Genomic DNA, 6,552 nt, shown 5'->3' with positions numbered 1-6,552 from the left:
TCAGTAAAGGGGGCAAAGTGACTGCGGTCACTTCGACCTTGCCGACTGAGGCACGCGTGTCAGGATAAGGTGTCAGGCGATCCCCGCATTAAATGCGCATGCGATACGGTCGGTTCCTAAGGCGATTCGGACGAGGTCGCTGCACGACAAAGTTCGCCCGAGCTGTGCTTCGGGCGAGCCGAGGGTGCGTCTGCTGACCGAGGGGACCCTCAGGCGAGGCGTGAATTCGTCCGGGACTACTGCCCTTGCCCGAGGCTGGGCTCGGACGAGGTCGCGTCCCTTGATAGACGAAGCCCACGCTTTATCGGTTGTTTATGGTTTGTTCTGAAGATGTTTCCCAACCGGTTTAAGGTGCATTGGGGGTACCCCTAATTATGGTCCCCGACATATAGGTTTTGCCACCCTTTGCCTATATGGGTTCTAAACATTGTTATTTCCTATGAAATAGGATGAATCATATTATTCCCAATGATGAGGTTGAACCAATAGAAGTAGTTGCTGCACCTGATGATGATGAGAGGCAGTATCCTGAGTTTGTTGACAAGTGGGATATGCTAGAATTTGAGAACTATGATGGAGACATTTTCACAGGGGCACAATTTGAAGAGACTGATGAAGAGGAGGAGGAAAACATAGCTATGGGGGTGGATGAGCAAGGAGAGGGTGATGATGTACCAAGAAATGATTATGACAGAGATAATCCATCCTTAAAAAGAAGGCAACACATTTGCATCGATGATCGCATTTAGGAATGCACTTGCTACCTATTGCATCAAAGGTGAGTATGATTATGTAACTGAAAAGAGTGAGCCAACTAGAATGACTGTTCATTGTGCATTTGAGAGGTGTCAGTGGAGGATACATGCTTCCTGTATGCGGAATAGTATAATTATTCAGGTCAAAGTGAATCCATCTCCTCACACTTGTCCAAGTGAAAGAAAAGGGTCACATAAGGTAGCTAAAAGTAGATGGTGTGCAGATGCAGTATTAGAATGGGTGACAGATAACCCATGCATTGGTACAACTGAACTGCTAAAGAAGATTAAAGAGAAGTACAACATTTTGGTGCCTTACATGAGAGTGTATTATGGCAAGGAAATGGCTCTTGACAAGATTTATGGCCCATGGAAGGAAAGCTTTAACTTATTATTCACTTTCAAAGCTAAAGTGGAGAAGGCGTGCCCAGGTAGTGTTGTTGAGATTGTCCATCATACAGTGGATTATAAAGTGAGAGGCAAGATTTTGAACAAAGATTGTTTTAGAAGGGTGTTCGTTTCATTCAAAGCATGTTGGAGTGGGTTCTTAGCTAGTTGTAGGCCTTATTTAGCAGTGGATGCAACAACTCTTTATGGGAGGTTTAGAGGCTAGTTAGTAGCTGCTTGTGCCATTGATGCACATAATTGGCTCTTTCTAGTGGCTTATGGAGTCCTCGAGGTAGAGTCAACAGAAAGTTGGACATGGTTCCTACAGAATTTGCGTCAGGTTATAGGGTTTCCACATGGATTGACTATACACATAGACGCTTGCAAGGGTTTAGAAACTGAAGTGGATTATGTGTTTCCTGGAGTAGAGCATAGGGAATGCATGAGGCATTTTGCTTCAAACTTGGGCAAATCATTCAAGGGAAAGTTGATTGATGACAACTTATGGCCAACATCATTGACATATAGCCTTAAAAAGCATAACTATCATGTGAATCAACTGTACACAAACTCTAGGTTAAAAATATACATTGAAAGTCATCACAAATATCTATGGGCTAGAAGCAAATTTGGTGAAGGGTGCAAGGTGGACTATGTGAACAATAACTTGGCGGAGTCATTCAATGCATGGATCAGAAAAACAAAGGGGCTTCATTTGGTGGAGTTGCTAGATAAGATTCAACAAATGCTTATGGTAAGGTTTGAGTTGCGTCAAAGAATTGCACTTAAGAGGTTTCATGGCCACATGATAATCCTAGTTGTGATGAAGACATTGCATGAAAAGACCAGAGGTTTGAAAATGTCTTTCATCAAGCGCAGACCGCTTGAGGCAGAGGTGACAGTGTTGGACAAAGAAAAGAGGGAATGGAGATATCCAGTGGACTTATCGAACAGGACATGCACTTGTAGGCAGTGGCAGATCATCAGGCTACCATGCGCCCATGCCCTATTTTTCATTACTTCCCTTCGTGGTGTAGCCAGTGAAATTGATCAATATGTACATAAGTACTACTCTATTGCCAAGTTCAAAGCAACATATGCTGAGAATGTGCCTTCCCTCTGATTTTTTACCTTAAGCAAATAAGACCAAAACATTACTCCATGCCAAGTTTCACCATTTTTTGACCAAATTTGCTATTTATTTACTTATTTTTGGCTAGGGAAGGCATTTAACCCACATAAAATAGTAAATAGTCCAAAAAAAGGACATCTATGCATGAATTAAGTTTGTAGAGGCTAGATGAACAAATACTACAAATTTTAAGGAAGAAAACAAACAAAACTAAGAAATGTAGCTCAAACCGTGTAGTTGTAGTTCAATGTCACGAAACTTAGCGAGATATGTGTCCGTTTGTGAAGCACTTATATTCAAACTTTTGCATAATCCTCTGAATTTTTTACCTTAAGCAAATAAGACCAAAACATTACTCCGTGCCAAGTTTCACCATTTTTTGACCAAATTTGCTATTTATTTATTTGTTTTTGGCTAGGGAAGGCATTTAACCAACAGAAAATAGTAAATAGTCCAAAAAAGGGACATCTATGCATGAATTAAGTTTGTAGATGCTAGATGAACAAATAGTACAAATTTCAAGGAAGAAAACAAACAAAACTATGAAATGTAGCTCAAACCGTGTAGTTGTAGTTCAATGTCACGAAACTTAGTGAGATATGTGTCCATTTGTGAAGCACCTATATTCAAACTTTTGCATAATCCTCTAAATTTTTTACCTTAAGCAAATAAGACCAAAACATTACTCCATGCCAAGTTTCAGTATTTTTTGACCAAACTGGGTACATACAAATAGTCTAGTTTCTTATATCTTGACAAGCCAGACGCCATAGTTCAATGGTATTCACTTCCCAACGCTGGGGTAGGTCTCAAGTTTGATTCTTGCCTGTGGATTATTTGTGAATCTTTTTTTTGGATTTTAGTACAGAATCAGAACACATCATTGTTTTTGCAATTTCTCATGACACCAGAATTCACATAAATTTGTCTCACACCAAAATTCACACAATTTTATCTCACACCAGAATTCACACTAAAAAACATCATAAGTATTCAGTATTTAGCACAGGTTCACCATCATATGTATTCAGCACATGTTCACCATCAATCGCAGACATGCATGAATCCATGCTACTAAACACAAACACAATTAAATCTTTCTCTCAGTTAAAATTGCTGTTGTTACACATTGATAAAGAAAAAATGGTAATCAAGTAAACAGCTAGTAGCTTTGCTTCAGTTTGCAAATTTTAGTTAGCAAATTTTAAGCAATCAACTGCTAAGAGCCTGAGATGTGCATGAACTAATCTAAGATGTGCATGAACTAATCAAAGAAGACATTTTTGCTTGCTTCAATCATCTGCTAAGAGCATGAACAACAGCACTGGAGAAGATCGCCAGGCTACCATGAAAAGGTGACTTACATCACACCGTCGAAGAAGCAGGCCACCATCGAGGATGTGCGGCACTGGAGAGCGCGGGACAAACTAGAGGCGCGGAGGATGTGCGGCCGAACCCTAAACCCTAACCTAGAGGCACGGAGCAGTGGAGGTGACCGGATTCGCGGACTCGAGACACGGAGCAGCTGCTCGCGGATTCCTGGAGGCACGGAGCAGCTGCTCGTGGATTCCTAGAGGCACGGGGCGCGGACCAACTGTTCGCAGATTACTCCCTCCCAGCGGTGGATTCCTCCCTCCCGACGGCGGCTGGCTTCCTCCCTCACGGCGGGGCGCCCCCACGAAGTAGGTCCCTCCCAGCGGCTTCCTCCCTCCCTCCCAGCACTGGAGATCCGTCCCAGAGCCTCTTCTTCCCTGGTGAAGCAAGCCGCGATGCCGAGGATATACTAGGCACCGGAGATCCATCCACCCGGTAGGCCGGACGCGGAAGATCTGCCAGGCGCCGGAGATCCATTCGTCCGTGGATCCATCCGCTCGGTAGGCTGTCGCGCTGCGTCTGAAGATCTGCCAGATGCCGGAGATCCATTCGTCCACGGATCCATCCGCCCGGTAGGCCTCCGCGTCGTCGAAGAAGTAGACCATCGCACCGGTGAAGAAGTAGGCCACCACACCGGTGAAGAAGCAGGCTGCCGCGCTGCTGAGGATGTGCCAGGCGAAGGAGAGAGGGAGAGTTGGAGTCGGGATCGGGATCGGGGAAGAAGAGGCTGCTGCGTAGGAGTGAAAGTTTGTAGTGAGCTCGTCCTGTAAGTAACGTTAAAGTGGATGGAGACGGCATCCAGGCACATTTCTAAGCAAAGGGAACGAGCGTTGGGTAAAACTAAGTAAGAAGAAAAACTAAGGGTAGCAACGAGTAGTGTGGCGAAACTAAGCGGACCAATGTAAAAAACCCTTAAAAACGGTGGGAACTACCAGAGAATCCAGGAGCATTAATAGCTTGATACCTTGGAGTTCACCTCTAAGTCTGAGAGATGTAGACCTGGTACGTTAGGTGAGATAGCTTCTTGTGACAACAAAAGCATAAACTGGTCAGTGGTGTCTCTAAATTCCACTTCAGATTCATTGGTTTCTGGAGATAACATGTCCCGTAATTATTCTTGCACTGCATGAAAGCTGAACAGTGGGCGCACATTTGTGGCCTTTAGACCATTTCTCCACAAAGAACTGACATAGACCATGGCACGGGCTTTGCGATAAGCACCAAGAGATGCCACCTTGCTGTCAGCCAAATGCACTTGTGAACTAGTTAGAGGCTTCCCAACATCACTGGTCCCATCCACGAGCTTATCACCCCGACCAGTTGAAGAAGGGGGAAACAACTGTATGGAGTAGAAAAGGTTCTCGTCGACACGAGGATTCCGCCTCTTCCTGCAACAAAGCCAATAATGCACAAGCAGTATCCAAATTGCCAAGGCGTTTCACAAGAATTACGGACTTAATATCACCACGAAGGCCATCTATAAACTTTATGGTGTAGTACAGCGGATCGGTGGTGTGTTCATATGTTACAAGCTTAATCTACAAGCTCAGAAAACCGGTCCATCGTACTCTTTGACAGATGAAGTTTGTTTAATGTGAAATAGTTTGCGGATTACTAGATCGTGTTGTTCTTGACAGAAATGGTCATGAACTAATTGAAAGAAATGGTACCATAGCAAGTTAGCGATACCTCAACACATAGAACGCCACGGCACACCTCAACACACCTAGTCCGCGCCACAGACACGCACATTGGCTGGACCGCCTCGACGGACACGACGACGGGTAGGGGTTGGTGCTTCACACTTGTGGCAGTTCTTAAGGCTCCACCCTCTCTACAGGGCTAACAATCCAGCTTCACTGCCTTATCTGCCATGCTCACCGCCTAGCCCACTATTTGCCGTTTTCAGGTGGTTCCTATGTAATCTGTGATAATTCAAATATTACTTAATTCCTTCATCTTAATCTATAATTTATTTAACTTTTTTACTAAGTTAGATTGGCTCGTCTTATTTAAATTTTTTTGTGAAAAAAGAAAATTTAAATCCATACTTAAACTATCACTACCAGAATCTAGGCCTTTGTCGAATGCTCGGCGCTTTGCTGAGTGTTTTTTGTCGAGCACTCGGCAAAGAAGCCTTTGTCGAGCATATAATATCATCACATGTGGACAAGTTTCATGATTTTCTGACTCTGTTTGTGTTTTTATACAATTTTTAAACAGCTAGATGGCAAGTTCACGGCCATGTTGAGTGAGCATGGTGCTCGAAGTTTCCGGTCCGCTCCTGAAATCGGTCGTAACTTGTGCTAAATAGCATGGATATCATTTTTGTATGCACGATTTTCCAAGTTTTGAGTGACTTGCAGTTCAAATGTGAATTTTCTGAAGAAATTCAAATAAACGAACTAAATTCAGTAGTTTTAGAAAATACTTTTATAATTGGTACATCTAGGTCTACATAGTGTAGGAACATACCATAAAAAGTTTGGTTGGCAAAAGAAAAAAATAAAAAATATACTTTCCTGAGTGTCGGCAAAGAAAGCTCTGCCGAGTGTCTACGTATGCACACTCGGCAAAATATATTTAAATAATCTTTGACGAGTGTCATCTAGAGGGCACTCGACAAAGAAGGCTTTGCCGAGTGCCGGATCGAGGGCACTCGGCAAAGTGCATTTTAAAATTTAAAAAAATCTTTGCCGAGTGCCAGATCACGGGCACTCAGCAAAGAACGCGTACATAGCACTGGTAACTGCTTTCTTTCTCACTCTCACTCTCTCGCCACGCCGCAAGCGCCGCCGCCGCCCTCCATGCCACCAACGCCCTCCACGCCGCGCCCTCGACCGCCCCTGCCCTCGACCGTTGTAAGGCCCAAAATCTGTATAAGAAAAAAATTATTATTAATAA

The 6,552-nt window shown here is 43.7% G+C and overlaps 1 pseudogene; it reads left to right on the top strand.

Moving 5' to 3' along the window:
- Window positions 1-449: 449 nt before the first annotated feature.
- On the top strand, window positions 450-2,265 carry LOC109942903 (uncharacterized; annotated as a pseudogene).
- The last annotated feature ends 4,287 nt before the right edge of the window (window positions 2,266-6,552 follow it).

The sequence above is a fragment of the Zea mays genome, chromosome 10 (genome assembly GCF_902167145.1).
Source record: "Zea mays cultivar B73 chromosome 10, Zm-B73-REFERENCE-NAM-5.0, whole genome shotgun sequence".
Taxonomy (NCBI): domain Eukaryota; kingdom Viridiplantae; phylum Streptophyta; class Magnoliopsida; order Poales; family Poaceae; genus Zea; species Zea mays.
This window is presented reverse-complemented; position numbering and strand designations above follow the sequence as displayed.